At 29.9% G+C, this 10,710-nt stretch overlaps 2 non-coding genes across 2 annotated transcripts; one reads left to right on the top strand and one right to left on the bottom strand.

The window, feature by feature from the left end:
* Positions 1–6,342: 6,342 nt before the first annotated feature.
* Trnaw-cca (transfer RNA tryptophan (anticodon CCA)) lies at positions 6,343–6,414 on the top strand. The gene has a single exon. It is a non-coding gene; the product is annotated as a tRNA-Trp (tRNA).
* A 1,145-nt stretch (positions 6,415–7,559) lies between these two features.
* On the bottom strand, positions 7,560–7,631 carry Trnaw-cca (transfer RNA tryptophan (anticodon CCA)). The gene has a single exon. It is a non-coding gene; the product is annotated as a tRNA-Trp (tRNA).
* Between the last annotated feature and the right edge of the window lie 3,079 nt (positions 7,632–10,710).

The following is a 10,710-nucleotide window of genomic DNA, read 5'->3' as shown; positions in this document are numbered from 1 at the left end:
GGTTAACATAAATATTGTACATAATCTCAAATCTTACATAATTTTGAAACTGCTGCATCAGTGAATAGACTGTAACTAAACTGCCTGTGAATGAGAAAGACTTGAAGGAATAAAGAGTTAAATCATTACGCCAAATTTAAAAAAAAAAAAATGAATTAAAAAACTCCACTCAGATTGAGCGATCCCCCCGTAACTTTCTAGCATACTTTCTAATAAATATACTTATGTATTATTAACTACATGCCATTAAGGAACAATAGCTTGCTATCACTGTTGATTATTTCTGGCGATTAATCGTTTGGATGTGTTTAATATATAAGTACCACAAAACCGATTACGTATTTTGAAAGCCTTATTTTTCTGACCGATTAAAATCAAATTTTGACTCAAAATTACAATTGAAGTCACAAGATCACACACCAAATTTTAAGTAGTTAAGTTATTTTGTGTTACCGCGTTTTACATGACCGACAAACCGGCAGACGGTCTATCTTTTGACATATGTGATTGAAAGCTTGCTAAACATCTACATTTTAGAAGTTATAACTATGAACCTAATTTCTTTTACCCCAATTGTTATGTTTTTGAACTATCGGTTTATATGCGTGAAAAAGAACAGACCGACAGACAATCAATTCCCTGACGGATTTGGTTCCAGAATTTGTTAAACCTATGTACTAACATTATCCATCTAGCTCTCTTTGTTTTGTAATTACCGTGTTAAGTTACATTCGAACAACCGAAATGATAGAAGAATGAATTAATGATCTGAGTGATTCTACAAATTTTGTGTAAAATTCATATACAAATTTCAACAGTCTAGCTCAAGACCTTTTTAAGTTATCGTGTCCGCTGACAGACAAATATGATATAAATATATGTTTTTTAGAGTAGCTTGAAACAAGAAAGTTTTTCAATATATTGTTACGAATCTGTGATGCGGCTTCCCAGCATAGTTGGTTCCATAGGAGGTCCCAGAGCTTGGCGACTTTGGCGACAAAATAGATTATACCCGAAACATCGAGAATTTTCCCGATCCGTCCAGTAGGAACCGAGATACGCCTCGAACGTTCCTGCTTGGTTGAGAGGCTTCTAGCCCCGCCTCCTGAGACCTATAAAAGGAGCTGCAGCTGCCGAAGAGGTGGTCGTGAATTGAGGAGTCGTAGTCGGAAGCGACAGAGAAGAGTAGTCGGGATCGACAGTGAAGAGTAGTCGCAAGCGACAGAGAAGAGTAGTTGGAATCGACGGTGAAGAACTGGTCTTCCAGGGATTAGCAGAGCAGTGACGGAGTCAAGCTAGTGCTGAACTAAGCTGTGCGCTACTGTCTGCAGTAGAGTCGTTGTATGCTGCACGTCTCGGCTGAATATAATCGTCTTCTGTGCTGTATATCGTTGTCGTTTTTGTGCTGTCCTGTGTGTCTTCGTGTAAATAAACGTAGTTGTTATATTTTCTACTGCCGCCTGCTGATTGAGCGTTCTCCACATCATATAACTTCCACTATCCAAACGAACCCGGGAAATTTCGTAACAATATCAATATATCAAGTTTTAAACCATTACAATTCTTTCTTTATGCAAACCTCTTATTTTATAAAATAAAAATACTGTTATCGGGCTTTGTCTCAAGAACTATGGATATGTATCGAATTCTGGATCCATTCTGAAAGACTAGCGATCCTAAACACGTAGTAGATTATCATCTTTATTTTATTCTGCAAGGATAACACAAAAGAAATATAGGATAATCCATGAAAAAAACATGCAAAAAAATCGAAGGGAGAAAGTCACGCAGCTCATCCTTTTGGGAAGTTATTACGTAAATAATAAATGTATGCAAATTCTCCTTTCTATAAATTAATTTTTAACAATGAATAAAGGGAAAAAATATTCTTTCTACCTTTACACCAACATGAAAGAAAATTTCGAGAATCTTAAAAGAAATATCAAAATGATCTAAACTTGTAATCAATAAATTAAATATTTGATTTCTGAATTTTCGAAAAACAGGAAATCTTAATAATTGAAGGAAAACTTACGAACATCAATTTATGCACAGTGGTTATATATTTTATCCTCTCTCCAAAATAAAAATCTTTTAATTTCCTCAACTTGATTATCATTTCAAGTTAATTTCATTTTAAATTCTCTTATCGAAATAGTTTCTTGAGTCTTGAAATATATAAAGCAGAAAAAGAAGAAGAATACATTCATGTTTTATTTAGTTTAATAAGTAAGATAAGACTTGTTAGAGTTATTACAATCTTGATGTTAGTATTTGTAGCTGATATGCAGAAAATTTATGCTCTCACTTTCAAAAGAAATACTCATAAAAGGAAACCATTTTTTACATTTTTTATTGATGTGATTTTTTTTTATGTTTGTAAAATTGAATTTTGTTTTTACTTACTGATGACGCTTTAGAAGACCGAAATTTCATCCTGATGTATTCTCGATGACAATACCTTATTTTAATATTTTTATCCCTCATCAGTTAATCATTAATCTAATTAAATTTGATTCCGTACTGCTATCGTCACATAAAGTGAATTTACGAATCAAAAGATCTCAATATTTAAATGTAAAACGATATTAACATAAAATATTTTTGTTGTTATCTACAATAATAAAAGATTATTTTAACTACTTTTTGTTAGTTAATTTATAAACTTCAATTTCAAGCATTTAGCTATCTGGTATTTGACATTTTTTCTATATTGCTATTGAACTAACAAGGGGGGGGGGAGCATGGGGTGGAAAATTTAATTTCGACATTTAGTATAATGGTAGGTTTTAGTTTACCCTATATCAAAATTCAATCAACCAATTCATTGCTTTCCTGTATTATCGTTCTCAATTGTACATGGGCAGACATACATACAAATTGCTCTTTGCTAGAACAACATGCTCTACTAAATAAAACATTTTAATATAAAATACTTATACACAATTTCACTCATGAATTGAATTGAATTTTGGCTTTGTTTCTGAGTCACAAAGCGGGAGACATATTTCCAACACTTGTGGTTTGGTCTCATACAGATTAAAGATATGATCAACCATGATAATCTCAAGAATGATTTTTATTTGAAGATATGTGCGAGAAAGGAGTTTAAAAAATTATTTTTAAACATGCGCATCCTTTGTAAATTTCTATTCCAATGCAATTATATAAGTGAAACTTCCAACTTTCTTGTTATCTTTATTTGAAGTTTCTTATTCCTTGAGTCTGTCTAATACCCTTACATCGATACAGAGGTTGCTTATCTTCTTCGAAAGCTGCCAACGTATCTCTCCATCAAACGCGACAGAACTATTTTCTGTATAGTCTGGGAACAATGCTTCGGCGGAGTCAATGCCAAGAATAATGTTCATTAGTAGTTTAACTAAAGGAAGAGACTTTTTGACTGCCCCTCTTAAAGTTTCAAACAGCCTAGGCGTGTAAGCTCACTTATTTTAGCAACTGCTGTGCAGAGAGGCAGAAGATGTATCGGAACAAGTGGCTTTTTGTTGAGCCGAAAAAGAAAACTTTCCGAAATAATTGACAAAATAACGAATGATTGTTGATGAGTTCCTTTGTTTATGTTATCAGGGGGAACGCACGGTTTTAGAATGGCACGTTTCAGTGAAAACAATATGTATGCGGAAGAAGGGAGGAAAAATTTAGATCCAAGAGTCACCTTGGGTAGTTTTGAAAGTTCTAATGCATGACTTGAGTTAGGCTTCTTAAAAAATTTTGGCCCAATTTTTGTTTTAAGGTACAGTAACCTATATCCATACGGTATACATAGTTTACTAACTGCTAGACATCTAATTCTTTTGAATATTTAAAATCTTCTTCAACACACATAATACAACTAGATTCGGGATTATTCAATAAGACTCAAATGAATTTTCCGGCATTATTTTTTGTATTTTGTAAGAGATAGCCTAGCGCAGGCATAAACGAAATTGTACTAAGTAGCTGCATCGTGTCAGTGATACTATTCGCATTTGACGTCGATGTTGCTCTGTATTTGGAGAACGAAATGGAAGAGAAAATCTAATCCAATAACAGTAATTCTTTTTAACATTTAAGAATTTCTCATGTTCAATTATGTGAACTCGATAATTCAGTAAAACAAAAAAGTAGAAGTGAAATTTAGCCTTTAATTAAAATTTACAGGTTATCGAATTTTGTTCACTGTTTACTATAGGAAAAAACTGCCTGTCCGCTTTTACTAGATAGATGCACAAAATTAACATTTGACTACCAACACTACCTAATTTTGAGCCAATCGGTTAATAATATCATTTTTAAATGTCAAATATGATCAAAATGAAAAAAGAATACCACGCCATGGCATGTCGCCATCAAGCCCTCGCAGCGCACTGCTTCAGGTGGTGTACAAATATCTTGAGTGCAAAACTTGGAGGAGGAGAAATGAAGAGGAAACAAGAAATTATCATGTTAATTTCTATTTTAAAGCTAAGAATGACGAGGAGGATGAATAAAATACTTTTTCTCTTCATAGCTTTTACCCTAATGATGGCATTTCCAAGCCATTTCTTTCATCGCAAAATATCCTACGGTATTTCCACGATATTGTGCTATATTTTGAATGCCGTAAAATATCGTGAAGTAATCTTTCTAATAATGTTATGCATTTTTAGCTGTTAAGGGTAGTTTTATATATATGTAAAGCTAACGTACGTAGCACTGAAACAGCTGTTATTACTTAATACTGAATGTCAACAGCCAGATGTGAAAAAATCGGTTAATGAAAGTTTCAGGTTACTTTATGGAATATTATTATTGCCGCAATTAATTCATCTTTTCGTACTCCCAAAATATCAACGTTTCACGCACAAATATTTACTATTCGGAGAAAGGGCACCTACATGTCCTACTTGCGATACTGTTTCTAGTGTTAATCATATTTTGATTGAGTGTCCAAATTTTAATACTCAGCTTATTCATTTTTTAAAAACTTCATCACTAACAATGTCGGACTTAGTGGAAGTAAAGCCCCATGGAAATCTTTTTCAGTTTTTAAGGGCCATTGGTTTTTACGGATATATCTAGTTCTTACCATTTTTTAACTTTTTACCGTGTGGAATTCAAACTTTTAAAGTAACTCTTTTAAAAATCTTTTGATACAATTATTTTAACGTTGTTTCTATTCCACGATCGTCAATATTCTAACCATACGTTTGGTGCAGTTTAGCCAAGGTTGGCTCTTGCGCCACTAAAACTCACAACCAACCAACCCAAAATATCATTAGAAATGGTCAGCAGAAAGCTTACTGTGTCACAAAAAGCTCCATTTAATCAGAGGAAAGATTCAAAAGAAATCAAGAAAGAAGCATCAAAAAGAAAACTTTTATCTAGAATGAAAATAAGTTTAATTGTCTCCAGGTGGTAATCTCTTTGATCAATGGGAAATGCTGATCAGATTTTCCAAAACTATTATTTTAAGAAAATGGATTTAGGATTACCGTAAAATTAAAATAATTACCCTTTAAAATGTATCAATTTTATTTCAATACAATTTTTTCTTTATTTTTACTAGAATTTTTAAATGCTATATTCAATTTGTACCAATGTTTTTAAAATGTTATAATGAAATTAAAACTCATTCAACAATACATTCATTCACGTTCTTTTATTAATGCTAAAACTAAGATAATAAAAATTTGGTTCTGCAATTACTTATAGCAGATTGATTTAATAAATTCATGTTTTCCAGTCGTAGCAGATAAAACAGACTTTTTTAAAAATGCATTTTAAAAATGCAATAATGGTTGAACAGCCTAAAACAATTAATGCGGGCGATCAATATAAATACGCCAAAGGCGGCTAGTTTCAATTTAACTATTTTATATAGTTTTAAAAAATTTTAAATTTTTAATTAATTAATTATATTTTTAATTTTTGATCTAATTAATATGGATTCGAGTGGAAATGGAACAATGCAGCATTCATAGTAAAGGGAGAGATGTGTAGTGAGGATAAGTGGCATCAAGAACATGGTCACCATGACCCCCCCCCCCCCACCTTCCCAATGGAAATCAGTGCAATGAGATTTAGGACAACATTATTTTTTCACGAATTCATATTCTGCTGAAAAAGTGATGCCTAAAAAATTACTACTATTGTCCCAAAAATGGCTTTGATGAGAGCATTCATTCTCCCCATGACTTCCGTCTCTAGATTCTTACTTAGAGAAACCGAAGAAAATCCATTTGTGATATATTTAAAGGTAAATTTAACGTTTTAATAAAAATGGAAGAAAAATATTTTACTCCAGGGTACTCACTTTTACTTTGTTAATCTTTGTTTACACTACTAAAAAGCGGTTGATGTGGCTCGGTGGCGCAACGGTAGCGCGTCTGACTCCAGATCAGAAGGTTGCGAGTTCAAATCACGTCCGGGTCATGTTGATTTAGTGACAAAATGTTCTCTTATTTTTCTTTCATTTACTTAAAAGTAAATAAGTAGGAAGTAATGAAGTAATCTGTCATAAAGATACTTAAATGACACGAAGAAAAAACTAACAATTTGTCTATAATTCAAATTTGAAAATTCTGTTGATATTTGTAAAAAGTTATAATAAATAAGTTAGTCCTAAAATTCGGGAAATTTTTTGAAAAAATAACTTGAAGCAATTAACCAATAAAAATTCTCCAAATATATGATTTTTAGAAGTTTTATGATATAATCTGTTTATGATTAAAATATACTTTTTAAGTTTAAAAAAAATGGCTTAACATACCTTTTAACAAAATGCGACGCAAAAAGTGGAAAAAATAAGTGTTCAAAACTTGATACTAATTTAACAGTCTTTTGTGTTTAGTTTTAGAAGCTTCAAAATTTTACTATCAATTTCATTTAATTTACAGATATCTGTATGTTACTTTTTTAATCCAGTAGCGTTCTAGACGTTAATTCTGCACTACATTCTAAAATTCACAGAAACTGACATAGTTATGTAATTCAGTCTCTTTTAGAAATATCTCACTATTTTTATGTAATTGTATTTATATGTTTGCTAAATTCATTGATAAACACTAAGCTCAAATGCATTTTGTAGAATATAAAAAAAAATCCAAAGAAAACTGGATTGTATTATGTTCATATCTTTTTAAATTATGAAGCTTTTTGTTCTGAAAACTTGCTGAAAATTAAAAAAAATAGGCAGATAATTGTTCCTTCCTTCTTTCTTATTTTAATAAAAATGAAAATTTCATTACCTTAACTTAGCCTAAGTTTTTAAAAAAAATAAATACTGAAAATAGTTTTGAAATCCTTAGGAAATATTTCCAGAAATAATTAAAATATGTTGCGTTAACCACAAATCGATAACACATCGAGGTCAATCGGTTCGATTTGCTTTAATTCTTTCTTTTCAATTTTCAGAAAACAGTGGCATATATTCCATGAACATAAAATAATTTGTTTGACTGACTGATAGTGATGGGGGGGGGGGAGAAGAAATAAATTTGCAACTTTCATTCTTCAGATTGGATTTGAATCTCACATTTTAGTTTTCTTTAAAATCTAAAAACGAATTTTTAACAAATTGACCCGGACGTGATTTGAACACGCAACCTTCTGATCTGGAGTCAGACGCGCTACCGTTGCGCCACCGAGTCCCGCTGGAGCAGCCTGTAAAATAATATCGTATCTAAAACCAGGCAATAAAAAGTGCTAACTGGATGTACACTTTGGTTTTGATTAATCATGTAACAACATTTTTTAATGCTAATATCGAGCATCGAAATGCAAATGTCTTATGGTATTTTACTTTTAATGAAATGAACGTATATGCATAACATCTCACAAAAAACAATTTTTTCAAATTTAATTATCTTTTTTACGCTTTATTTAATCTGACTAGCCTTACAATTATAAAGAAAATGAATGATAAGCCTATTAAGTGCTAGAGTTTTGAAATTTTATACACTTGAATGTTTTCGATGAAAATGCAATTTTAATACAACAGATAAATGGTTAATACTAATTAATTTTGATTCAATTCGATTAGTACCGCATGATAAAGAATTATAGAAAAAAGTTGATTACAAGGTTCCGTAATATCAATAATATTGATGCAAAAGGGGAAAATAATTAAATTTAAAAAGTTTACTATTTAGTTCATTAATAAAATTATTTTTTTAAAGAAATGTTTTTATTAAACTTAGAGGAACTACGACATAGGAGAATCTTATGTTTTGTTTTGTAATAATTTTGTGAAATAATTTTTCTATATATGCTTGTATTTAATATGTATTTAATATGTTTTCTATATATGCTTGTATTAAACACCAAAGTGTAGTTTTGTGCTTACTACATTTTTGTCAATTCTTATATATATATATATATATATATATATATATATATATATATATATATATATATATATATATATATATAATATTTAATTTGTGCTTTCCAATTCGCTTGTATTTAATCAGTATATTTTTTTTTTCAGTGACCGATTGATTTAATCAGCAGCCCTAGCAAACTTTGTACTAGAGAATTTAGATTGCGATGAAAATGTTCTATAGTAGTATTTATGATTTTAGTTAAAAAAAAATTGAATTAATTTTTTTAATCTTCGACATATTTTGAAGATCATTTAATCATTAATCTTAATCTTAATATTATCATTAATCTTAATATTAATCTTTATATTATCTAATTATCTTGAAAATCATTTAATATTAAATATTTCGTCATTTGAGTTTGGTATAATATTTGTAACTGGAAAAAATACTTATACAGAAATTAAACTTAAAAACAAACAAACAATGTCTGACTTCAGAAATTCGGGGGAGGGGGGGGGACTTTAAACAGCTTGAGGACGCTGCTTAAAGTTTCCTACAAAAAAGGCTACAGAAAAGGGTTACAATTACAAAATCCAAAACTACAAACAGATAAATAGAAACTTTAAATTTGATATTTTTATAGAATCTCATGTCATCGAAATCTAAAAAAGAAAAACATATTAAATTCGTATGAACATCTTCAAATTAAAGAGCTAGTTTTTGAAAATTCTCTTTCATAAAGTATTTACACGGAAGGTGAACGACACCGCATTAATTCCATGTACACTAGTAAATGAAGCAGTTAATTTGTCCATAATCCATTCGTAATGATTCCTCATTTGTTGACACTTACCATTTGGCATTCACCGCAGTTTTAACGCACGATTTTTTTCACCCACTCAAGATGTTGAAGATGTTCCATGAATTTGATTTTGATGATAGGGTTAAATGCAGAATTCATTCTCAACGTCTAATATGTCTTTTAATTATGCGGAAAAAAAGGCTAATGACTTTTGGCAACATTGATGTTGTCGTATATTAAGCACTCTAGAAATGCTCCGTTTTGGGTGGTATTGCTGGGAGAAGGGGGGTGTTAATTAGGGAACAGAAAAGAACAGATGATGGAAAGGCTAAGAAACAAATAATTTCTTATTTATATTTTCCAAATATTTTTGAATTTAAAACAAATAATATTTCATTTACATATTGAAATCGTGAAATAATAAGATATCAACAATAAAATAATATATATATTGCAGTAATTATTTTGTATCTTATTTTTCATCACACATTAATCTAATTCATGCTGTAATTCAAAATATAAACTTAATAAAAATAATAAAAAAAAATCATTAAAATCTTTTGTATTAAGTAATTTATTAAATTAATATTAAAAATGATAATTCATTCAACATTTAATTTCAATATAAAATCTTGACATTTGTAAGTAGCATAGAAAACCTCATGTCTTTTTTAAAATTGAAGTATGAATTATATTTATATGCTCATAATATTAATGATTTTATTTTCTTCCTGCCAAAGATTGCAATTAATTTGAAATATGAATTATATTTTTGAGGATAAGAATTACATAAAGAAGGCTCTGTTTTAGATCGATTAGAATTTTTCATATTTATTCTTCGTAAAAAGAATTTTAAAAAATAAAAAGCGCAGCTACTGTGTTTCGCTAACCCTGCATTTCTATTTTGTATCTCAAAATAGGTCCCTGGTTTTGACCTGCTACTGAATGCGCGATTTTGATCATAAGTAATATGTACCATAAAATAATAAATCCGAAATGCCCAAAAATATCACTACTATATATATATATATATAACATAACTTTTAGTAATTTTTTTACTTAAGAAAGTAGTCATTATACTTTATTATGAACCATATTATAAAATAATTTATTGCCCTTTTAATTATATTTGATGTTACATGTACCTCAATTTAAGTCCATTTTTTAATTACATGAGGGTTATTTGGAAAAATCTCTCAAGCCTGAACAGTTTTCAAAGACTTTTTAAAAAAATAATTTGGAGTAGAGGAAGAATTTATGCCGTTTATAAACCTTTTTTTTAACTCAACGCAATTTTATCAAACTGTTAATTAGAATTCAGTTGCAAAGTAATAAATATTCTATATTTAATAAATAAAGGATTGTAATAAAGAGTTTATATTCTGTTTTATAAGCATGGTTTTAAATTTCTTTTCATGTAGGTTATTACACTCTGAAATACTCGGAGGACAACAAATTGTGGGACCGACACAAAGCGGTATGAAGCATAACTACGTCATGTTTCACAGTATAGAAAGCGAGTAAAAACTAGAAATTTTAATCGGCAAAATGACATCTCTATTACTACATCCTTTTTCCAAAAAGGGAAGCTGTAATGTGAAG

This window comes from Argiope bruennichi, chromosome 8 (genome assembly GCF_947563725.1).
Source record: "Argiope bruennichi chromosome 8, qqArgBrue1.1, whole genome shotgun sequence".
NCBI lineage: Eukaryota > Metazoa > Arthropoda > Arachnida > Araneae > Araneidae > Argiope > Argiope bruennichi.
Note: the sequence above shows the minus strand (reverse complement) of the source record. Positions and strands in the feature narration are given on the sequence as shown.